This window comes from Malaya genurostris, chromosome 3, assembly GCF_030247185.1.
Source record: "Malaya genurostris strain Urasoe2022 chromosome 3, Malgen_1.1, whole genome shotgun sequence".
Classification (NCBI taxonomy): Eukaryota; Metazoa; Arthropoda; class Insecta; order Diptera; family Culicidae; genus Malaya; species Malaya genurostris.
Window position 1 is genome coordinate 151,280,559 of NC_080572.1, and position 27,553 is coordinate 151,308,111.

Below are 27,553 nucleotides of genomic sequence, written 5' to 3' on the forward strand. Positions count from 1 at the left end.
GTAATGGAATATGGATGCTTCTGCTTCCGATCCGCCGCGAACACCTATTTCATTAAACTGGAAAGAATTCAGTATCGTTGTTTGCGTATTGCCTTAGGTTGCATGCAGTCGACTCACACGATGAGTCTCGAAGTGCTCGCGGGTGTCTTACCGTTGAAAAATCGATTCTGGGATCTCTCATATCGATTGCTTATACGATGCGATATCTTGAATCCGATGGTGATTGAAAACTTCGAAAGGCTGGTCGAGCTCAATTCTCAGACCCGTTTTATGTCCTTGTATTTTGATTACATGGCTCAAAATATTAATCCTTCTTCGTTTGTTTCCAACCGTGCTCATTTCTTGGATACTTCTAATTCTACTGTGTTTTTCGATACATCCATGAAAGAAGAGATTCATGGAATTCCGGATCCCATACGCCCTCAAGTGGCCCCTAATATTTTTTATAATAAACTTAGAACAGTCAACTGTGAAAAAGTGTTTTACACTGACGGATCAAACAACAACGAGTCCACAGGCTTTGGTATCTTCAATCAGAACATCACCGCTTCGTACAAACTCAGTGATCCGGCTTCAGTTTACGTCGCAGAATTAGCTGCCATTCAGTACACCCTCGAGATCATTGAAACCTTGCCCAAAGATCATTACTTCATTGTCACGGACAGTCTAAGCTCAATAGAAGCTCTCCGGGCAATGAAGCCAGGAAAGTATCCCCCATATTTCCTGGGGAAAATACGGGAACACATGAGAACTTTATCTGGACGGTCTTATTCAATATCGTTAGTCTGGGTCCCTTCGCATTGTTCCATTCCGGGCAATGAAAAGGCAGACTCATTGGCTAAGGTGGGCGCATTAGAAGGTGATATTTACGAAAGACCAATCTGCTTCAATGAATTTTTCAGTATTTCTCGTCAGAAAACTCTCGAAAGTTGGCAAACTTCATGGACGGATGACGAACTGGGACGATGGCTACACTCCATTATCCCTAAGGTATCGACGAAACCTAATAGTCTTGACGTTGTAGGTGTTTTAGAAGAACGCGTAGCATCAGGATGTAAGTATCTGGAGGAGCAGGGAATCCATTTAATACCGGGAATGTTGAAATCACCGAGTATAACGATTTTGTCATTCAAACTCGTTTGATTCATAATCAGCGAGAGGGAAGATAAATGTTGTTCGATCATTGTAATTTCATTCACGCGGTCAGGCGGAAAGTAAAGAACACACATAAAGAGCGTAAATTGCGAGAAAGAGAGAGCAATCCAGAGTTGTTCTACACTGGTCGCGTTAGTGAGAGATATCAAGCGAGATTTAAATGTGGGCCTACAGGCAATAAGAACTCCATCGTCGCTCTTTTTCTTGCTATTTTGATCGTTTCGATCTTGTCTGTGCACTGTGTATGAGCTATCAAAAATTTGCTGGGATAAAGTGTTATTGTTTAACCAGGTTTCAGTCAATATATACATATCATAGGCCGAGTCAGAACAAGCGAGCTGATAATCTACGATAGAGCTATTCATTCCACCAATATTTTGATAATAAATGTCTAAACTAAGGTTGTGGTTGTCGTTTCTGATGTTAGATGGTATTGATGGATGTCTTACTGGAGCAGGGGGGGGGGGCGAGATGACGGATGAGTTGAGGGGTGACTGCATGCGGGAGTGGAGAATGAGTGTTGTTGCTGTGTATGACTTGCAACCGTTGGGCAAGGGTCGGGATGATTTTAGATTGAATCGGGGTAAAGTCTGTCGTTGCTTCGGAACTGGATTGCGTTCTAAAAAAGAAGCGATCGTCACACCGTTAGGCCAGAATTTGGGTGACGTTATTTGTTGCTCAAAGGCTGCAGGAACATTTAGTTTGAAAGATACAAAAGAAAGTGGCCTCTCCTGATATTGTCTTACTAGTTTGAAACATTGAATAAAGTTACGAGGACAGTTAGTACGTGACTCTACATAACTAATGATATTCTCCTCGGTTTCACTAGGTAAAAATCTGGTTAAATAATACCAATTACCATTATTGGCATCGGTTAAGGTCTATCTTATAGGAGGTGCTACTTGAAGGCTAGAGCTATGATTGTTAGGTTCTGTTCTAATATTTCTAGTGCTTACTGGTGAAATATTCTCGTTGCTAATTGGTAAATGTGCACTTTTGGAAACTAAATTAACGGTAGGCCCTAGGCAAAGCTTGCTTCATTTAGAATTGGAACAAACTTTTGCTCATATTGTGGCGCTCCTGGTGGACGGATTTGGAAGCTCTTGGCGCCCACGTGTCGGGAATTTTGTCAGCTTCACGTATGATTTTTGACATTCCGAAAATCGACTGTACTTTGTAAACAATCAACATGGAAGCCGAAAGAAGGAAAAAAAATTGTGCACAGTTATTTGGAAAATCCATTGTGGTCTGCATCTAGGCTAGCTAAACAGCTGAAATTGCCCAGAAATACCGTATGGCGCATTATCAAACGGTATAAGAAAACATTGACGACGATTCGGAAGCCTCAAGCCGATCGTCGGAGTCGAACTGACGACCGGAAATTGCGTGGTAAGATTTTGAAGACGATTAAGAGGAATCCTAATCTGTCGGACCGTGATTTGGTCAGAAAATTCGGTGCTGCCCATAATACCGTGAGGAGAAACAGCCAAATCGGACCATGAAACAGAATAGTGTGGTCAAAATTCGTGCTCGGAAACTATATGACCAGGTGCTGACCAAGTTCAACGGGTGTCTTCTGATGGACGATAAAACCTGTGTCAAGGCTGACTTCGGTCAAATCCCAGGTCCAAAAACGACTTTTGCCGTTCATTCGATCCCACGACCATCCTGTAATGTTTTGGCCAGATTTGGCAAGCTGTCATTACAGCAAAGCCGTTTAAGAATGGTATGCAGAGAAAGTGGTCCAGTTTGTTCCGAAAAACCTTAACCCACTCAACTGCCCCCAGTTCCGCCCTATTGAGAAATACTGGGCAATCATGAAGAGTAGACTCAAGGCAAAGGGAAACGTTGTCAAAGACATCAATCAGATGACGACCTGGTGGAATAAGATAGCTAAAACGATGGACGAAGAAGGCGTGCGCCGCCTACTGAGCCGTGTTACAGGAAAAATTCGAGAATTCCTTCAAAACCGTGACGAATAATTTTATCCGTATTTTTTCTTAAAAGTATGAAGAAAACGCTACATTTGTATAATAAAATATCTTGAATACAATAATAAATAACTGAAATACAGGCAATTGTCTTTGTTCCAATTCTAAATGAAGCAAGCTTTAAGGAACGTTAGAAATAATATTTACGTTGGCTTGCCTGGTGATGTTAGATGATATTTGCGGCGTATACGCAGAGGTGGTATAAGTTGCTCTAGGTTGCGGTGGGATGATAAGGCATTGTGCATCAAAAATATTGTTGGACAGTTCATTGTCACTGGTGGCAGATTTAGCATGTTGATTAACAGTGACAGTGGTAACGGTTTGTGGTGGCAAATAGTTGATGTTGGTGGTACAGGAAGTAAGGGGTGCTGATGATAGTGGAAGATCAGTTTGTGCAGTATTGACAGTACAGGTAGCGAGCGGGGCTGGCAAAGTGGAAACAATTTGCGTTGTTGGAATAGCGGTGTTAGAGTCGTCGATATTGGAAGTAGCAATAATAGTAGGTGAAGGATGGGCTACTGGAACAGGTGTGATATCCGGATCAACGAATTCGCTAGCGGCAACATTGGTTAAATGAGTTGAGTTTTCGTTGGAACTTGAGACTGAAACTAGTGGAGCGGTAGAAATTTGTGTATATTGGTTAGATATTAGAACGTCGACTCGCCTTATTTTGTCAGGTTGAGGTATAGATGGTCTGCCAGTACTACTGGTGCGTGGTCGTTTGTTGTTGTCCTCGAGTATTGATTCAAACAGGTTAGTTAAGTCAAAATGGAGATCGTCGAGTCGTTCGAAGAAATTAACCTTACAACTACTGGGAATAGCCACACCAACACATTCGCACGTGGATTGGACTATGCAGGCAAAGACCTCATATTAACAAGATATCAAAATATTTGTTAGCATGGCGCCCTCAGGCGAGTCCGCATCGAATCTCGTACATAGAAGCAGGGTAGAGAAATTCCTCTTAGAAAAAAACGGTTCAACGAGGGGCTAGGGTCCACTAGGAGATTGATAGTACCTATTAGCTCTCTCCGGACAGTACCAGCCTATATGCCGTGTGGAATCCGGCGAAAAAAAATGAACCAAGAATAGATCCACTGGGTTCCTGCTTCCATGTCGTAAAAGGCGACAATTGCAGGAGTTTCTTTTTCCTTTCAGTTATCAGATATTTTCAATGTTTCATTTCTGATTACTCTATTTTAATTATCTCTTCATTCAACCTGTCAATTTCCGTCTAACTTCGAAAAAAAGATTTATTTGGAATGTTTTCTTCTTCCATATTATTGATTGTCTGTCAGGATTATAAATTGAATGATAAAAAAATAAATAATCTAAAACTATTGCGCAAATCCGTTGATATTACAAAGTTAATAACAGAGATAAAATATATAGATATTTTGAACACGTAGTAAAAAACACTTGATATTAATATTTCAAACAATAAATTAAGATTTTTCTCGGTAGCCGGCTGCCCAGATCAACCAATATAACCAATTGATAATTAATAAGTAATTAAAATAATAAAGCGGAAATAATAAAGAATAATAAATAATAAATAATAAATAATGATTTTATAACAACTGTTTAGAATATATTGCAATGAATCAACGATTTTGTCTAAATCCAATTCACTCGTTTATTTTGTAACACGTAATTTCATTTATAAAAAATAGGTAAGTTTTTATTCGTTACGCGATAGTATTGCAAATCTTTCTTCATTTTACTCGAATAAGAGCTGTGAACCAAGACTTTCCGGGACTTCAATATAGGATATTGTTGAAACGTTTACTCGGGAACTCAGTGAGGTTAGTGGTGCATCCGAGCATCTTGAAACCGGAACATACTGAGTCGCGCGCGAATACGACCAATACTGAATTTTTTACTAACAAATATCCTTCTCCCGTGACACTTGTGGAGTGCGCAGTAGTATATACGGCCTCTAGTAACAACAAGTGTTGGACTAACATCCCTTCCCATTCCTTAGACGATCTACGTTCGGGCCTGGCCGGCGCCGGTACTGATCAATGAATTCTGGGATTACCAGAAGATGTACATTGAAGGATGATTTACCAGTCCCAGGATGGATCATCTAAAAACTCCCTGTACAATTTCAGCTAATCCCGATCAGTAACGGAGTAGCAACCAGGGGTGGTCGCTCAAGCTCAAGCTCAAAAACGGTTCAACGGTTGTCCATCGTTGGTCCAATGCGTTAGATCATTTGGTCCAATGAACGTTCAATCAATCGTTCAGCGGGAGGCACGGGACCTTCGTTTGCCGATTTTGAAACAGACCGTATAAACGAATGCATTTTTTTCGTTCAACAAACCCGGCAGACAGAGGTCCATCGTTGAGCCATTTTTAATATGAGGAGTTGGAGCACCGTTTGATTAGTTTTACTAGAGAATTTCCGAAGCTTTATCCACTTATTTTTTTAAAACTAACAATACATCCCAGTACAATACTTCTACTTCACGTAGAATAACAACAAATCTTTATTTCCTGCGAAATAAATATTTGCACAGTCCGTTTCCCGCAGCACACACATACAAATAAGTCCAGTATATGAAAACTAGTGATGCCACTTATGCAGATTTATACCTGAAATTACAGATTTCTGATTAACGCCGTAGATAATCAAGGGTTGTACTCATTATCAATTGTAAAATGGAATTTTTTTTTTATTTATTTTTTTTTTTAATTTGTTATGTTGAGATAAAGATTAGTGATAGTTGTATTTTTAAGCCAAAAAATGTATCTGTTGGATATTTGTAATCTGTAGATGCAAAAGACGAGAAGGTTTTATGCCTGTTGGAGAAGGAGGTTTAAAGAACCTCAGCTCCAGCGGGCTTTTCCCGGCTCCAAACAAACAAATAAATAAATAAATAAACAAATGAATTTTGGAAAATTACTTCTTTAGATCATTTAGCTTTCATTTTGCACGATAAAATGCGATAATTTTGCCAATTATCACTGCAACAATTTAATAGCACATACTTTTTAAAACCTGCTTAAAAATTTAACCTGACATCCCTGATGTGCACGGCATATTGCATTTCTTGATAAACATTAGAAAAGGTCCAAAGTGTAAATGACAGTAACATCTAATTTTCACACTATTTTTGCAAGAGAAAAAACCTCAACGACCAACAAAATATAATTGCATACTGAGTGGGTGTCATCAGAGATTTAAAAATGGCAGCTCTGCACTCAAATAAAAATTCACGTTCGATTCACTTGAACAATCACGTAAAATGGTTTCAAATGTCAAATTGGATATTTTACGTGACGAAAATGAATGTTATACGAACATCCCCTAAAATGAATAGAGTCATCACATAAGGTTTACGTAAATTGACCAAACGTCAAACAATCTACGTGAATTTCCAGTGTGAAAAACTCGATTTTGAAAATGGCGAGCAGTGACCCTCGAAGTGTAAGTAGTGTAAATATTTGCGAGAAAAGTTATTTAATTACAATTTTTTACTCCATCGACCGGACCATTCCAGTATGAAAGTTTCCATGTGTTCAACTGGACCGAGTGCCTGCGTGAGTCGGGAAGTTTACCCGCTCCTGCCGAATGCTTCAAACAGGCCGTCGGTATGAAGCTAGAGACACTGGAACCATGTAATGCGACTTCAACCTGCATCGGTAGTGTTGTGGGAGTTCTTGGATCTCGACTTCGGCTTCGGTTGGATGGCAGTGACAACAAAAACGATTTCGGGAGGCTTGTCGATTTGAGATACCACGACGTTATTAGTTGCTTTTTTAGCCATTGGAATTATATGACAATTTTCTGAAATAAATATTTTATATTTCATGGCTTTTTTTCATTTCATAGATATATATAAAAATCTGAAATCTCCCTTTTGACTTCAACCAATATATAAAATAGTAATTTTCTGGTATCTAAATTTGATATGAACTGATAGATAAATGTGATATGAACATTACATTACATTTTACCTATGAAACACGTAACTTTTACTGGATTATGCATTAAACAGCTTTTAAATGCCAGTCCATTAAAACCTACGTGAAAAGTAGGGTGGAAAATATATAATTATTTTGAGTGTATAGTCCAATCCACGTGCGAATGTGTTGATGTGGCTATTCTCAGCAGTTGTAAGGTTAATGCTAGTGTGAGTATGTCGAAATAACCCAGTGAATTTTGTCGAGCCGCATCGTGGCAATTATTGAAGACATATAAGCAATAATAAACACTGCAATGCCAAGAGATACATGAAATCGTTCATGAAACTCTATATCACGTAATGGAACTGTCTTCTACTTGGTTCATTATTCATAGCTTACGAAATTCTATATGCATTTTTCGCAGTGTATGATTATGAGTCAAAAATGTTTTTACCTCAGTGTAAGATTGAACCCACAACCAGAAATGCCATTTATACAGATTTATCTGAATTATACAGATTTTTACACGCACATACAGATCTTTTACAGAATACAGATTTTGTACAGATTTTTTAAACTCAATACAGATTTATACAGATTTAAAAAAAAAGGAAAGTATAAAATAATTTTGGTCGTCTGCGCTATTTTTGGTAGTAGTGACGAGGTGAGAGTTTTGTAATAAATCGACAAATCACAAATTGATCTACATATCTTTAAATGGTATTGGTAGTTTAAGTTGAGTGCTGAGATCCTACATTAACTTACCAAGCCATCATTTTGAAAGTATATGAAATTGAAATTAAGTTTTGTTGATTCCAATTGTTGATGAAAATTTGAAAGCATTTAATTTCGTCATTGTAGAATGATATGAATATTGAGCGCTCATTCAATTTCTCATTATAAAACGTGATTAATCCACCTAGCAGTGAGATGATACCTTTTTTTATCAATCCGCATGTGTTGTTTGCATGAATATTCTTCGGTTTTTCAGTTTTCATGACATTATTTTAATGACCGTCGTTTTAAGCGATTTTAATTTTGAGATTTTAATCACTCTTTACTCTGTAATGTCGAAACTGCAAATCGGATCGAATTTGAATCTAACAGTGGGACAATCGATTAAACATTCCATGATATGTCGAAGTAAATTTCACTTTAGAGTTTACGGTAATTTAAGGTACTTCCAGAGCCGGTAGTCAGGAACCAGCATAACCCAAACCAATTCCTATGGCCATGAATTGACTTGATGAATAAATTGCAATAGTTTTGAGTCCAACTTCGAAGTTTTTCGGGATTGTCATCTTCCATATCGGTTTGAATTTTAAAAATTCATCATCCTGTAATTCCAGAATCGGAAGTCAGAATTGGATAAAATTCATTAATTTTGTATGGGACTATAAGTTTATTTAATATTTAATTTTTGTTTCTGAAATTCGGTTTGGCTTCTTTTGAGAAAAGGATTGAGCTTTGAGAAACTATTCGATACTGGAACCGGAATTCGAAAATCGGTGTAGCCGAAGTCAGACAAATTCACCTGAGTAGCTGTATAGTTTACATTTGTTTCAAAATGTTTGAAAATCAGTGTAAACATCTTTGAAAAATCGTAGTACGAATTAAATTTTTGGGTGCCTTCCGAATCGAAAACTGAATACCACTAAATCTGAAATAAGTTTATTTGGTTATCGACTATCCAAATCTGCTAACCCGATGAACCTGATTAATTTATGTGAAATAGACATTTTTATACTAATCACCCAATACCCCCTAAACCGGAAGTTGGATCTGACTGAAAAGCAAGATGTTTCATAGAAAATTAAAACTTTTCATTTAAATCTTAGATGATTCTTAGATTTCATTCGAATCTTGGATCGGTTCAGCCATCTATGAGAAAAATGAGTTACACAATTTTAATTTCGTTTCACATATCATCCTGTAGCTCCTGAACCAGAGGTCGGAACCAAACATAATTCAGGAAACTTGTTTGGAAGCATACGACTTTTCATATGGATCTGAGTTTGTAGAAAACGGTTGAGTCATCTCCGAAAAAAATTGAGTGAAATTATTTATTTTGAAATTATTATCACACACGCATTAGCTGATCTCGACGAACTGATTCGAATGGTATATGGGTAGTTAAAAAGTAGTTTAAAACAATATAATTATGGAATCGCTTTCAACTCGAAAATGATGCCATCATCTGATTTATATACGTCATATTTGAACGATTATGTTGCCAAAAACGAACCGTGCTAAAATCGGTCCGAGGTAAAATGTCATGAAAAAGGATGCTGTACACAGTCTTTTGGGCACTTAGAAACAATTGTATGTCAAAGTATAAAAATCGTGTTTTCCGTTGCTCCCAAGCATTTCTTTGTCATACAGCGCTCAAAACTCCCACTGCTGGAATAGGGGGAAAAGTCGCTTACAGAAAAATTTCGATATCTCCGTTAAAAATGAACGGATTTTAACAATCTATGGCTTGTTGGATAGGTATTACCGTGCGGAATCTAAGTCTGAAAACATATTCTGTTTTCAAGGTCAATTGTGACAGATACTGTCAAAAAACTGAAAATTTTGACATAAAACTTTGTATAACTCAAAAAGTAAACATCCGATCTCAAAACCATTCAATAGCGTTTTGGGTGACGGGGAGACCTTTCATTTGCGACTAGTTTGATGAAAATCGGTCCAGCCATCTCTGAGATCTCGACCTCTTAGTTGACAACACACATACGGACACACACACATACACACACACACACAGACATTTGCTCAGTTCGTCGAGCTGAATCGATTGGTATATGTCATTCGGCCCTCCGGGCCTCGGAAAAATTTTCGAAAGTTTGAGCGAATTCTATACCTATTTTTTATATACAAGGTGAGATGAAAAAACTGCAACCAACTTCAGACTGCTGTCATTTCTAAACCCGTGGTTCCACCTTTGCACGGTGACAGTACGGGATATCTCGCTAATTATTGTATCACTGAACCTTTTGCACCTGTTCAGGCTTTTAGGGGAGCTTTTGCCGCTTGCGTGTTTTTGAACATGTTTTGCTGGGAGCTGGTGCTACTCATAGCTCGTTTTACACAATGCATCTATCTCATTTCTTCGCTGAAATGTGAGGGATATATCTCCATCGCGATATAGCGACTTAAAAACTTAAGTCAATAAACTGAATTTTAACTTATAAATAATAAATGCTTTAATAAATTTGTGTCTGCCACACAGGTAATTAAGGATGTTTCTAAACTTGTTGGTTCGATAAATTGTTCGAATCCAACATTTCATCATAAAACCCGAAAACAAAATGGGATTTTTAGTTGGGCGCCATTGTTGCTAATTTCTCATCATATGAGCTAAAGACAACGAGGCAACGTGCATGCAGTGAATAGATTTGTGCAGACTTACCCGTGGTGATGTCCTTCTCGTCATGTACTCTTTCGCCGCCATTAGAATCCACGCTGCTGCCCAAGCGGGTGACGTTAGCACCACGGCGTGCCTTTAACAAATTTCATGCCTTACAGGAAGCGCCACCAAACTATCGAAGAGATCCAGATGGTGATGTCGAGTTGCCTCACGAGGCTCCACCTTTGCACGGTGAAAGTACGGGATATCTCGCTAATAGACGGCACCGCCGGGGCGGAGTAACCATGGATTCGGCCAATGCAGTTGTGCAACGGACAGAGACGACCACTCCTGTGGCACTTGCTTCGTTTTCATGCGCAATGTCTTCCAGGGGGATCCCGTGATGGCTCACTGCTGGTCACAATTCCAGCGGAAAACTTCCACTATACTCGGCGTGTACAGTCCGATCGCCGTTAGTTTCGAAAAAAGACTCACAACTGGTGGCCTAGTCACGATTTGAGCGGAACACTTCCACTCTGCCCGTCGTGTACTGTCCGAACTCGCTGGCCGGCGGAAACTGAATAACCAAACTCTCACTCTGACTGTCAAGTTAGCCTCGTGTCAGAGTGAAGCAGTGCGCCCAATTTTCCAGATTTACAGTTTGTCTGCACTCTTAATTAAATCTACCTACATGTACGTAATGTTTAAATTTACTTAGATTGATTATGATTCGGTTTTCATAAACCAAACGTTGCAAGTTTCAATACGAGATTTACGATGTAACGCTCAAGACTGCTACAAGTATTTACTAAAATTAGTAAAATTACTTGGGATAACTTTACAAAAAAAAAATAATGTGTTCATGGTATTCATACAAAAATTGTCGGAATTTCTTATTCGCGAACACGCACATTTGAATTCGTGCTCGTGCGAGGAGAACAGTACATAAAAAAAACTCCTAGAAGATTGATTAGCTGATGCACATAAGCAACCTTTTTCACGACATTATCAAACTGCACCGAGTGCAAATCGGTTCGAAACTGATTCCAATTCTGTGTGAGCGATTTTTTTATACACGAACACAAACATTAAAAATCAATGCCGCTCGTGCGTGGTAAACGGCACCTGTAGGTGGTACATTTGCTGATGAGCACAAGAACATTCTTTACGGCATTATCGAACCGGTGCGATTGCAAGTCGCACAGTGGTTCGAATCAATAAAAACGTGGACATAAATCAGTAGCTGCCAAACCGTTCTTTTAATGCATATAGTTGCTTTGAAGAAATTATTTACAAATATATACCGCGTAATTTGATCCTATCATTAATTATTCATGGCCTACTTTGACAAAAAATGTAACCATAACTTTTTTTTCTGAAGAGATAGAAATATTTTTTCTTCTACAAAGTTTTAGAACTATTAAAAATAATTTACTTTGTCAAATATACCAAAAGTCTAGGTTGCACCGTTTCGGATATACAAAGCGTTTTTATGGCAACTTTGTTTGGAATAATTGTAGAATTTATGAAATCGCATATTTTTGTTGAAGGTAGTGCGTAGGTTTGTTCTTTCCTGGCAAAGTTATGCAACATTTTACCTTTTTTACCTAGGATAAAACCTTGCACCGAAACGAAATATGCAATTTTATGCAGCTGATTTTTACAAAATTTGTAGGAAAAGATGTGCCCAATATCATAGAAGAAAATCTAAGTGGAACTCGGTGGAACTTTTTTTTAGGTCTTTTCAAAGTTAGTTTTAATTACTGAATTATGGCAACCCCCTTAAAACTAGTTTTCTAGTCATAACTTGTTTCGAGTTATTTTTTTATGCATACTTCGTTTGGAATAATTGTAGAAAATATAAAATTTCATAATTTTGTAAAAGCTAATGCATAAGGCCATCGTCCAAGTACCATGCGCGCGGGTGGTTTTAGGAAATTTTCGATGGAAATTTCGAAAAATTTGACAAAACCAAAAACATACAGACCTTTGAAATACTTTTATCTATCTACAGGGTGAAAATGACTGGAAAATTCGGAGGATTTTACGAGTCTTATCAAAAATAGCGCTGAAAAAATGAGCTTTTTTTGTAATTTTTCACAATTATTTGGAAAAATAATTCGATGGAATGAAATTTTTTTTTCAAAAAAAACCTCATGCTGGCAACAAGGATCACATTCGGACACATTTTTGGAAAACCTTTTCACGCTTTTCATGGAAAATCAACGAATTTCATATAACCGATTTCGTGGAAATTTTTGAAATTCGTGGATTTTCTATGAAAAGCGAGAAAAGGTTTTCCAAAAATGTGTCCGAATGTAATCTGTGTATCCATAATAAAGTTTATTTGAAAAAAAAAGTTTATGTCATCGCTTTATTTTTCCAGATAATTGTGAAAGATCACAAAAACACTCATTTTTCAGAGCTATTTTTGATAAGACTCGGAAAATCCTCCGAATTTTCCAGCCATTTTCACCCTGTAGATAGATAAATGTATTTCAAAGGTCTGTATGTTTTTGGTTTTGGCAAATTTTTCGAAATTTCCATCGAAAATTTCCTAAAACCACCCGCGCGCATGGTACTTGGACGATGGCCATAAGTTTATTCTTTTCTGGAAAATTTATGCATAATTTTACCTTTTTTTACCTAGGAAACCTTGTGCCGAAGCAAAATATGCAACTTAATGCAGCAAACTTTAATAATACTTCTAGAAGAACATGTACCTTATCCAATTTATTTTCCAATGAGAATATCTTGAGCACTATTCGTGTGAATCATTTTCACTATGGCCATGCTGAAACCATGAATGGTTAAGAAACAGAGGGTGTCACGCGTCTGCTATTTCTGTAACTCACTTTTGGAGTGAGCGTCGCCCGATCAACATTTCGTCTTAAAAATCGTGTTGCTTAAAAATCGTGTTCAATTTATTTACACGTTTAAACATGGAATCTCTTCGTAAAGGTTTGTACTTTAACAATACTTTATTATATTTTGTCTAGAAAACATTTTTCCATTTTTTAAATATGTGTTGAAGTTTTAGAAGAAATTAGCGATACGGAAAACTCGGACGATAGCGTGACTGATACTGATTGATTGAATGCAATGCGACTAAGTGACATATTGTAATGATTTATTAGGTAGCATTAACTACCTAGTTGATTGATTAGGTTGTGAAAAGTATTGGGAAAAGTTACTCATTTAAATGCTAACTTTGTAGTAGATACTTAGATAATAGAGATAAATTCTATGTAGGTAAATCCAAAAAAACTGTTTTTAAAATAAAGCGAATATTTAAAAAAATATTTTTTTACATTATTCATATTTTAAGCAAAAATACTTGAAATGTTTTTTTCTTTGAAATGAGATAGAAAAAAAAATTTTTTTCTTCAAAAACAAAATTATTTTTGTTCGAAATCGGTACTACCCCCTTAACAAAAATTAGGGTGCTACTTTCAAAAGAAGCGTTATATAATTTTGTAAAACTTCTTCGAAGACACGTTAGCTCTTAAAAATCAGTGAAAGTACAGACTTTTGACCGTCTTTTTCCAGTTTTGGACCACTGTGCGCCCTCTGCTTCTTATCCATTCATGGTTTCAGCATGGCCATAGAGAAAATGAGTCACACGAATAGTACTCAAGATATTCTCATTGGAAAATAAATTGGATAAGGTAGGGTAAGGGCTCCCTATTTCATCTCATTTGTAAGGACGTCGCCTTCAAACCCCGATTTAGCCACTAAAATCACTGTAACTATTTCATATTACTGCTTCATTCGCCTTGCTCCACGTTGAAAATTGATTCACATTTCTTGAAAATTGAACTAATATTTATGAAACAGCTAAAAACACTAATGATGTTTTCACTACTCTGCTCCTAATTTCATCTCAATGGATTTTTATTCAACCTATCGTTGATCTTTTATTCATCCTATAAATTAGCAATGGCCACAGCAATCAAAACAAAATATTCCACTATTACACTCTCACCCGCATTCGCATGGCTGCCAGATGGCTGACTAAACGCTGCCAGCTGGAAAAATATGGCTTGCAGACATTCTGGTGACCGATTGCCTTACCGCTGCCAGATATACAACTCAAACGATACAACCGTACCCACCAGGATTTTTCCACATTATTATTATTGGTAAAAAAATTTACTCGTTGAATTATCTAATTAATGGGGCAATGACTTACGGAGATCTAAAGAACTATCTTTTAACATCATTTTATTAGTGAAAACAGATAGAACAGATATAGACTTTCATCTCATATTCTTAAAGACTTTTATTGTTTGTCGGGTAATTCTTGAAGTTTTAAATCGTTAATTAAACAAGTGGCAAGTGAACATTACTAATTATGAAGTCATCCAGCATTCAATGGTAGTGTAATTGTGCGAAAAAGTGATCATGTTTTGAGACGAATCGATTAGTAGATAATCAGAAACATGACGAACTGTAAATCTTGAGACGAAAATGTGTCCTAAATTGAGAAAAATGAGTTTATTTTATATGAAAAAAACGATAACCGAAGAACTTAAAACCATTTCTTTCAATAGGAAAGTGTGACAATAGCTTTTATAATCATTTTAAAACATTTCACAGTGTGGTTCAGGTAGGTTTTAGAATATTATTCATGTTCAAAGTAATGAGGTGAAGGGATGAGATGGAAATAGGAGCTCAGATGAAATAGCGAGCCGTTGCCCTATATATATATCTATATTTGAAAAAAAAAAACGTAGAAATGAAATCTTAATTCTAAAAAAAAAAGATTACATTGAATATAATTCAAAAAATAATAATAATAATAATGATGTTACACTAAATTGATTGAGAAAAAAAAATCTATTTTCACTAAGTTAATATAACGCAACAACCATAAGTTTGATGACAACATATCACATAAAATGGAATGGACAATTCCCAATTCCAAAAAATTGAGCAGGAGGTCGACAAATTCTATAAAAGCCTGCAAGTGAGGAGTCACTTCAGGATAGAAACAAGACAAATAAAAAGAGAAAAATTACTCTACTTACAAAACAAAGCTAAATTGATCGCAGTTAACGCGCAATCAATTAGCAAAAAAACTTATTTAGCAACCCGATACAACGCATTAAAGAAATTAATTGCGGAATGTTTAAAATTATTAGACACTGAAGCTGAGGTATCTGCTTCATAGTTGCTTCCTATAAAGGAAATAGAAGAAAATTCAGACAGCGACTCCGACAGTAAGCCCGAAATGACTGAGGAAAAGTTAGATTTAGGGATTGCCTTGAAGGTAGTCGACAAATTCGAAGGGGAAAGCCTAAGTTTGGGTCATTTCCGGGAAACAATAGACTTACTGAGAGCGTATTCTATTAACGTTCCAGAAGGTCACATAATAACTTTTCTGAAGACAAGACTAGTGGGATCGGCACATGGATGTATTGAAGGTGCCACCACGCTTAATGAGGCTAAGCGAAGCTTGCCGAAAAATTTGCAATAAAACTCACACCAACAGCATGCGAAGCTGAATTAAAGCTCGCCAAACAGAAAAACAAGGGTATCACCGAATTCGGAAAAGAAATTGAGCAGTTGGCAGCGGAACTAGCCACTGCCTATGTATCAAATAATACATTTCCAAACGAGTCAGCAGCGGGAGCAATAGTTCAGCCCGTTGCTACCAACGCTTTTATAGCTGGACTAAACAGCGCTCAGATGGCATTCTTCGTTAAGGCGAGGAACCCGCCAAACCTTAATAGAGCGATATCGGATGCACTGGAAGTGCAGCCGCAATCGTCACCAGAGTCTGCCCTTTGGACGCAGGGATTCGCATTCAATAGGCCTAATTTTCGTGGAAGAGGAAACCGCGGAAATTACGGCAGGGGTTATAACTTCAACCATTACAATAGTAATAGTAATAGTAATAGAGATTTCTCTCACCAACGAGGTAGAGGAAATAACCATAGACCTAACAGCAACCGCCGAGGTTATGGACGGTATAACCATAACCAAAACTTTGACGGAAACCAGAGAAATAGACAACAGAACCAGGGTAATAACAATAACTCGGCTACCCAAGCAAACAATAATAACTCTAGCAACCGAAACAAAAATCAACCAAGACGGAATGTGCATATAGCGGAGCAACCAGAAGGTGCAGCCGCACATGACGAAGAAGCGAACGTAAACGAGTTTTTTCGTGAATAATTTAAACAGCGAGAGAGCTTTAAGATCCAAATTTATCATAGAAAATGAAACCCTTAACCTAGTAGTAGATAGTGGTGCTTCATGTTGCATATTGGACAGACGTCACCTACCAGGGAAATTATACGCTTGCATTGACACATCAAAAACCATACAGGTACATGGTGCTAATGGTATCACTACCACTTTAGGAACAGTGAATACATTTATGGAATACGATGGGAGTAGCTACCCCATTACTTTCCATATTGTTGATAAACTACCACAAAATATCGTAGGTCTAATTGGTACGAATTTCCTTAGAAAATTTGACGCTAACATAAATTTTGAGACGCTTACATTAACATTGAGAAAACCTTTGTTTGCGGAAAACTTTATTATACCCAAACGAACTGAGGTAATGACATTTATTGAAGTAAATTACTCTGAATCCATGGTAATATGTAGCCAAGAAATTCAGACTGGAGTCTACATAACAGGAGCTATAGTGGAACCAACTAATGGAAAAATACCAGTGAGAATATTAAATGCAAAAAACAAAGCAGTCGAAATCAAAAATTTAAAACCAATGTGTAAACCCTTTGCGAATTATGACGCAATTGAAATTAAGAGTGCCTATAAGTATAATGACAATAGAGCACAAGAAATATTAAAAGAATTAAATTTACAGGAACTAAATGAGCGGGATAGAATAACAATTGAGAAACTTTGTATGAAATATAATGATATTTTTTGCTTGAAAAACGACAAGCTAACAGTAACGAAAATTTATCAACCTTCGATTACTGTAAAACCTGACACACATCCTGTGTATACAAGGCCCTATAAGCTACCACAAACCCAAAAGGACGAAGTTCAAAGGCAAGTGGATAAGATGCTTAAAGATAATATTATAGAGGATGCAGTTTCAGAATGGAACAGTCCACTACTGCTAGTTCCTAAGAAATCAACTAATGATAACAAAAAATGGCGTTCAGTTATCGACTATCGGAAACTAAACAATGCCCTACAAGATGATAAATTTCCACTTCCAATTTTGGAGGAAGTGATCGAATCATTAGCAGGAGCAACATATTTTTCTCACCTGGACTTATCACAAGGGTATTACCAGTGTGAACTAAGAAAGGAAGATAGGCCAATAACAGCATTTAGTACTAACATGGGACAATACCAAATGACTCGTCTCCCAATGGGATTGAAAGTAAGTCCCTCAACATTCTCCAGGTTAATGACAGTGGCTATGTCAGGTCTCAACATGTAGAAATGCCTAGTTTACTTAGATGACATCATAGTTTCTGGCAAAACCGTAGATGAACATAAAAGAAGCTTGATAAATGTGTTTGAAAGATTGAGAAAAACAAACCGAAAATTAACCCACTGAAATGTAATTTTTTAAAAACCGAATTACTTTATTTGCACACTAAGATTTAATTCCTTTGTTCGGTAATAGTTTTGGCCAAAAAGTTTCGGTAATCTATAGAAATGACCGATATTTCGGTACATGAGTTTCATTTAACAATAATTATGCAAATTTTTACCGAACGTCAGTCTTACGTAAATTTTCATTACAGAATTTTGTAAATAGATATACAATTCATACGGTAAATCTGAATAGTCGCCAAGTACGGCAAAAACCATACTGTCCGTATGGTAAAATTATCTTCCAATGACCGTACTTCTGTGAAAACTGATTGTCATGAAACTAACTGTCAAACAGTTTTTAGTAAGTGTCTTTTTATTAACCAAACGAAAAAAATTTTGAAGAATTCATCGAATGGATGGGGGCACAGGTGCAAAGGTTTTTAAAACAATAGAACCACTAAAAGCTTTTTGTTTACTTATAGGCAGAAAATAATTTTGTATCACTTGTCCACTTGCTGCCTACACAAATCGTTCGAGGGTAATTTCTGGTGGAGTCGACGGATTGTGCAGTGTTTTGGAAGGCGCTCATAATTCCGGTCAGCCGGAACATTTGACCCTTTTTTGTGGAATAAAACCATAGCCACAACAGGTTGGAATTTTCTTCATTCGTTTTTGTGAATTTGTGTTGTTTTTTGAAATCCGAAAATCCAGAATTTTAACCAAAGGAAAACAAACAAACAAAAAATTACCGAACAATCAGTTAGATCCGATTGGTTTACAGTTTGCGGTAGTTGTTTGACAGTTCAGCAATTACCGAAAGATCGGTAATCAATTTAATTACCGAACTGATTACCGAAGGTTCAGCTGTTGAAAATTCGGTAAAAAATTACCGAATTCTGCGAAATTTTCTAAGTGTGTGGGACATATAGGCTAACTGCGCAGCTCCGGAAGCGCCGCCAAGTGGCGCATAGCGTCTCCAGCGTGGTGCGCTGCATCGAGCGTATGAAATGTTCAACAAAGTGCGATAGCTCACAAAGTTTACAATGGTATCTATTTTCTTCATTTACATAAACGCAACTGGAATTTTGAACACTTCTGTTCGCATTATCTGCAAAAACCAGATTTTTTTGGTGAGTTTTTACAATATTTTTGTAAATATAAAAGTTGGGTATAGGATTCGCTCGAATTTTGGGAAAATTACCCGATACCCGGAAGGCCAACCGATTCAGCTCGACTAACTGAGCCAATGACCATGTGTGTGGTTAGTTATGTGTTGTTCACAATGAGGTCGAGATCTCAGAGATGGCGAAACTAGTCACAAATGAAAGGTCTTCTCGTCAGCCAATACGCAACTGATTGGTTTTGCGATTTGATGCTTAAAATTTTTAGTTTTTTGTAATTGCAATAATTGAATTGCATAGTTTCAAGTCATATATTGTAACAATCCATTCACTTTTAACATATGGTCCCAACCATATCAAAATACGTTTTCTGTTTGAGTTTCAGAGGTTGATTTTGGGACTTCATTGCATTCAGTTAAACTTTTGTGCAAGCTCCCGGCCGAGCGGTGGCGGGGGAAGAATAACGAAGAGGATGTTTCTTTCAGTTCTATACGGAGTAACACTCTCCAATTCGGTTTCTCTTTTATGTCATTGTATTGATTCATCCACGTATTTGAGATTAATATCACGAAATTCACCTTTTTTTGAGTTTCAACTATTCACAACACTTCATGGTGAACTCGTCGGATATATGTCTCCACATTTACTTGTTTACATTAATAAAAGAAGTTATTCTTCAACACGTACTTTTGTTGTCATATATTATCAACACTACCCTAACACGAACAATGGTTGTGTCTAACTATTTTTCTTTTGCATGTGAATATCAAACCTGCACATGAAACTATTAAATCTTCACTCATTACAGCAATCTTTCACTCAATTCTTTAGGTGCCTTCCGAAATCTATTATATCCCATTATAAACAATATTTCTTACTTGATTTTGATGTCACTTGATACTCAAGTCTCACAATGCACACATGTTCCTATAGCTACTGTATTATACTCCGAACTGAACTGAACTAGCTACTAACTTGTCTACGGGCCGACGCCCGAGACCAACGGCTATCTACCGCGCACTCGTTAAAATTGAACTGGCCGATAACTCTTCCCAACTATGGGTTTTTAAGCTCCTAGCATTTTCTTTCGGGTGAAGCCCGAAGATTTTAGTACAAGCCGAGCTTGTGATTTCAAGTAGAAAGTTCATCCGACTTTCTCCCGAAGTTCTACCGAAAGTCGAAACCACTGTCGCTAGGCCAGAGGCAGTGTCCGTAAAAAATATAACTTTGTTTTTACAACATTGCTGCGCTGACTAATGCTCGGAACTGTCTATGGTTTTATAACAACATTTCTTAAACATCGTTGCGATGACTAATGCTCGAAAATGTGCACGCTTCAATAACAAATTTTACATTTGAAGGTTGCAGCTACGCTGATATGAGAGTTTCCTTCACAATTTCCTACTTTTTCTACGATATTAGCAAATTCGAAGGAAAATTTGCTAAGGGCGCTGCATTTGTTTGGAACTGTTTTCTTCGTTGAATAAAATCAAAGTTGTATTCAATCCACTTAGAAGTGAGTTATAAGTTTTAATTTGCATACTTTGCGTGGTAGTGAATTGAAGCCTTTCGAAGAATTATAGAACATGTTACTACAAGAAAATATGCCGTACACATGGGCCCTTTAAAATGCATCGGTGTCGATATAAGGAGCATAATTGATATGAGGCTCCCAAAATGCAGTTTTTTGATCATAACTTTCTCAAACACACAGACGAGAAAGGGAATTGAGGGAACCGTGATCGATTCACAATTTATACGCGACCCACTGTGGTCAGGTCTTAAATAAATATGAAAATACACTTTTAGAAATGAGTGTCGCAAGATTCGTTACTAAACGTAGCACTCTAATATGCGTTAGTTGTTCCCAAAACCTGTTGGGAGGTGTAAAAATGTTCCTTCATTATTTGTATCTGAAACAAATGATAACGAACGAGTCTAAAATAAAACAATCACTGGTAGATAAAAACTAACTCGTTGTTTACGTCACTTATATCATCATGTCTGGAACTGGTAAGGATAGCCACTTGATCTTCAAACTTCACCAATAACTCAATAGAAGCTTTCAAACGAACCTAAGTTTGTTTCAATTGGTTCACCATTATACACACACAAACACACATATACACACAGAGAAACATTTTCCGATCTCGTCGATCTGGTCGTCTGATCGAGCTCGATCAAAAGTCTTTTTTCAGCAATATTATTGCTCTTTATAGAAGAAGGCAGAAACATTGATGCAAGAATATTCAAATGTATGTAGTGAGATTAAATGTGGTTAATCGTTTTTGTACGCGAGTTTCCTTAATCGACAAAAAGTAAAGATACCTAAAAAAGGGATAAAAAAGGGATAATACAAATTTTCGCCTTTTAGCGAGCTATTGGTGCGCAAAACAGTTCCCTGGAGAAACCCATTGTCATTTCGCTTTTCCTTATTTTACTCCCTTCCTCAACGATTTATGACTAAAACTAGAAAATTTTACGGTTTGAAAAAGATTTTCAATAACCGTGCTCATATTTCATCTGATTATGCAAATAATATTTAATTAAAATAGTCGAGTTTAGCTTGTAAAACCATGGCCAAGGATATTGAAGAGCACCGCGCTGACGACGCCAGCCCTCACAAGGTGTCGCTTTAATCGCTATTTCGAGATATGCAGTTAGCCTATAGTATCTGTAGAAGGCGTAAAACCAGATCCTTCTAAGATAGAAATTATCAAAAATTGGAGTAGCCCTCAAACAGCAGACGAAGTTGAAAGATTCGTCGCATTTGCGAACTACTATAGGAAACATATAAAAGATTTTGCTAAATTATGCAGTCCATTGAATAAATTGACTAGGAAAAATATTGAATTTCATTGGACCGACGAGTGCGAACACTCTTTCCAATATTTGAAAAAATGCTTTATGAACCCTCCAGTACTTGATTATCCAGATTTTTCCAAGGATAACACATTCACGTTGCATACTGACGCATCAGGAAAAGCACTGGGAGCCGTATTGAGTAATAATAATAATAGACCCGTTGCATTTGCAAGCAAAGCCGAATTAAATTATAGCACTATAGAGAAAGAACTTCTAGGTTTAGTGTGGTCAATTAGACACTTTTGACCTTATTTGTACGGTGGGAAGTTTGAAGTGTACCATACCATACACTGAGCTAAATTTTCTTTTTCACATTATATGATATTCTAATGATTTTGCACTATTAGCATTTCCAATAATAGTTACAAGATGTGTTCAACATCATGTCAAATATATGAGATAATCTTATGAAACTTAAAACTCTTCTTAACGTTATTTTTACAGGATTTCCATATAACGAATGAAATTTCCAGTCTGAGTCAAATTTATTGGCGCGTCTTATAACCATTACTAGATATCCGCACAACATACATACATTGGAACAATTTATGAAGCGCATATTATATTCACTTCGAATTTATTTATATAGGTTCATATATACCATATGACAAGTTTTATAAAATTTATTTGTATATATATATATATATATATATATATATATATATATATATATATATATATATATATATATATATATATATATATATATATATATATATATATATATAACTTTCAATATAGGTCATACGAATAGCAGATAATTGTCAACTACTACTTTTCTTTGAGGATTCAAGCTGTACTAGTATTCCATTCGGTAAGGGAGCACCTCATAATATTTGCGAAAGAGAAGTGAGATCTCGAGACTGAAAATAAAACAATGAATCTTACTAGACAGATAGAGTAATGAAATGTACCGGATATATATTTCATGGTCCGTTAACGCATATCCTTGAACGAAGTTGGATGAGCTGTCTTGTCAGCGATTTAAAATTACATTGAGATTCGAAACTTCCTGAAAAAAATGGTCTGGAGCAGTTGATGACTATCGAGGACACAACTATTCACGACTTTCATCGGATTTCCATATAAATTATATGGGATATTTTTTTAACTTTCATTATGATAACGTCCATTTAAATTTGACGTACACATTAAATAAAGATTATAAGTTTCCATATAATTTCTATGAATTATATTCTGCATATGATTCATATGACAAATCTAATGAATATAAATAAGATTTTCATTTCAGTGTAGACCACAAGCTTATCTATTTACACTAACAGACCCGTCGAGTAGACTGACAAAATTTCGTCTATCACTCGAAGAATATAAATTTGACGTAATATACAGAAAGGGATCGGAAAATGTTGTAGCGGACGCGTTATCACGTATTTCGATCGACGACCTCAAAGCACAGACTAACAAACATGACAGTATGAGTAAATTCGTATAAAAATAATGAGCTAAATTTTCTTTTTCACATTATATGATATTCTAATGATTTTGTACTATTAGCATTTTAAATTCTTATAAAAATAATTTTCCGTTATGCACTAGTTCCACCTATATTGTACTGCGCGAACTATTTACTATCTGTACACCCCTTGTGTTACGTAAAAGTTTTTTTACTAGTTGGTTTCCCCTCGTTTGTCAACACCGATCAGCTGCTTGCAGGGTTGTCTGATTTCATCGAAATATTTGAAAATGAATCGTCACAATAAATGTTTATATTACGTTGATAATATATTTAACTTTTTTAGCGATGTTGGAAAATAAACATTTATTTTACTCAACGTTGTTCATCTAGACTATTTTTGATTGTGTTGGTAATTTTCACCCGAAATTAAGTGACGGCAGACCAGAAGCAAGTAAATATTGTAACAGAACGGGCTCGATTTTGTATTGCGTTGTAGGATGAGAAGTAGGCACAATTCTGTATACAATTTTGGCAATATGTAATTAATCTGTATCCTGCATGAAATTCGCATGGAGGTATACAAATCAATACATTACAGGTAATTCTGTATTAATGGCAACTCGGAATATTCGAAATGACCGTTTATATGATTAAAGAATCTAATTTGAGTGTCCTGTCTGTTAGTCTGTGCTCAAAGCTCTGACACCTCAAGTAGGCTTGGTGACAACAAGAGCACAAACTTCAAACATCAACAAAGCCCAATAAATGGCAAATAATAGCGAAAAATCGAATACAGAGAAAGTCGACTATATTCAGATAGAGATATCTAAAGATGAGAAAAACGAGAACATTAAAAAACAACTCGAAGAAGAAAAGATTTTACTGAATCCAAACATGTCATTTACTTACCTACGGGAAGTAATGAAACAATTAGTGAATTTCACAAAATCGAGAAAAATTAAAGGCCTTGTTGTGAGAAACACAACCGAAAGTAAACAATTAAAAAGTAAAATCGAACAACTTAATTCAATGGGCATGCCACCTATTATAGTAATAGGTAATAAAATACGAGTAATAGAGAACGAGAAAGAAAAAAGACTAATTATGAATGATTTCCACGTATTGCCAACTGCAGGACATGCGGGGATAAAACGAACATTAAACACGATAAAACAGAGGTATCATTGGAAATCAATGGATACTGACGTGACAAATTTTATAAAGAAATGTGCGAAATGCCAAAGAAACAATAATAATGTGACAAAATATCCTATGAAAATAACAAGTACAGCCAGTCAAGCATTTGAGAAAATATTTTAAGATATAGTTGGTGATATAGTTGAATTATGGTGTACCCAAGCAAATTTTGACAGATAGAGGTACAGAATTTATGTCTACCCTGTTCACCAGAATTTGCGAAGTTCTAAAAATCGAAAAATTAAATTCTACGGCTTACCACCACCAGACAATAGGAGCACTGGAGAATTCACACAAAGTATTAGAGAATTTCCTACGCATACAGACAGACAATTCGTATGGAAATTGGTCACCTGGGTACCATATTATAAATTTGCATATAATACTACGGTACACAGTGCAACAGGAATGACCCCATATGAACTAGTATTTGGCAGACAATGCACTTTACCAACAAACTTATCTGGACAGAACGAAATTGACCCTGTGTATAACATAGATGATTATGCTAGTATTATGAGGTTTCAATTACAATCCACCCAGCTGAAAGCGAAAAGGAACCTAATGAAGCTAAAAGCGGATAGGGTTCTGGGATATAATGGAAAACTTCAGACTAGAATTTTTACAAAAGGACAACTAGTTCTTGTAAAAAAGGAGACTTCAACAAAATTGGAAAACAAATACAATGGACCCTACGAAGTCATAGAAGACTTGGATTCCAATATAAAAATAGATACGGTTCACAAAGATAGAGTAAAACAATTTATAATAAGTTAAAAAAAAAGAAGAGAAGAGAGAAGAAAAGAGAAAGAAGGGGTGAGAATAGGATAAACTACGGAAATATGTATAAAGATAACTCAAAATAACTTTTTATCAAGTGCCATAATCAATGTAAATTCTATTAAATTGAAATTTATTGATTTCTGTTAATCAAATTGAATATAACGAAGTATATTCTATTAAATTAAAGAAACTTATTGGCTTATATTGATCAAATTAGAAATAACGAAGTAAATTCTATTAAATTGAAATTTATTGCTTTCTGTTAATCAAATTGAATATAACGAAGTAAATTCTATTACATTGAGGAGATTTATTGATTTTCTGTTGGTTAAGTTTAAAAATAACATAGAAACTAACTTCGATGAAATTGAAAAAAAAATCTTTTTATTGATCTTCTGTTGATCCAATCTAAAATAACATGTCATATAACAATATTGTACTTATAATGATAGATTTAAAAATTAGAACTGGAGACTAATTTTTAATTCAATAAGAAAGGGCGTGTGGTGGATACAGGCCCGCTTCAATCGTTAAAATAAATAAATGATATCGAAACTCCGACGCAGCATAAAGCGCGATCATTGCCACCGACTGAGCGGTGACCGTTTTATCGACGACACGACCTGCCACTCGTCTATCTAAACTGTATCGAAAATTTAACTACCCCTCAGTAACTGGTAATGTCAAAACGAAGTTGCTTGAAAATCTATTGAAACTGGCAACAAAAGTAGAAAGCTGTTGATTTTAGATAACAGTTACCATAACCATGGCTACGTATGTTTTTTAATGAAACGGACTATATAAATAATCTCAAAACAAAAACAAATTGTTTCTGTGAACCAGTAGAAATGCGGATTTCTGATTCTTTCGGACCTCCTATGTACGATGATACGGAACGTGATTTCGTGAATCACGCCGATCGATGCGTCAATCTCTTTTGAAGCTACTTGTTACGTATCGTTTTCGTATACACACTACTGGTGGCTGCTTTTCAGCACCGGACCACCAGTTCAGGGTCGTTTACCTTGTTGGTCTCCTGGAGAATCTTCACTTCACTATTTTTTAACGGACTTTTCTTCCCACCTGTGGTCACTGAGCGAATCGTTTGCGGCGGAAACAAGTTACATACAAAAACAAAATGGACGACACAGCTTGCATATAAAAAGACCGCACAATTTTAATCTTAGGCACTATATTTTGTAATAAAAAAAACAATTGAATAATAAACTTTTTACTACTTGCGCAAGTTTATTCGTCAATAACTTCTTCTCAACACTCCGTTGCGGCCGTGATGATCGTTGGTCGACTTGATGGTTCCTGGCGACGACGAGCGGGACGGCACTGACTTCGGGGCGATGGGACAGCAATTCCAAAGAAATCAGCAACTCGGCCTGTTTGTAGCGAAGGCCTATGTTCCGGAGAGTGATACTGCGCGCACTATTTTTTGTTTCACCGCAAAGCCACACACGTCGGGTTAAAGGCAAACAAATTCAACCGGTCAACTTTGTCTATCGCACTTTTCCCGTATCAAATGTTCGTGGGGCACCTTCGGCACGAAATACTGATCCCTTTGGATCCACTTAGAAAAATATTTCTATCACGAAACGGATTGTGATCCCTTTGGATCAAGTTTAAACTTTTCGAACTGAAACGCGTTGTCACTTTTGGCGTGTGACTCTCGGCTGCGACCTTCACTCCTCCGGATCAGAATAATATAAGCTCCCGCTTAAGGGTTTTCCCGCGGTTTTATCAGCTTGCTGTCCATTTTCCATCCCAATCCCACCGCCGCCTTCAAAGCATGCCACCCCGCATTTTATGCTGCGATGATGACGATGATGACGACGATGACATTGTGTAGACAGATGACGGTTACAATGTATTATCGTTTTCTGGTTGGTGTCTTGACTAATATTTATACCTACTATACTTGTTTCCTTTTTCTAAATATGTGATATGATTTGATATATGAATTGAACAATAACAAAGATACATACCTAAATTGATTAATATAAATAAATAAATAAATACTTTTGAATATAATATATAATTTAATAATGAATATGTAGTAAATAAATGTAAATGAATAAATAAATATATAGATAAATAAATAAATGAATAAATAAATAAATAAATAAATAAATAAATAAATAGAATAAATAATTGAACAAAACCCTACTTTTGACACCAACCTTTGCTATTGAGCAGAACTTAAACGTGACTC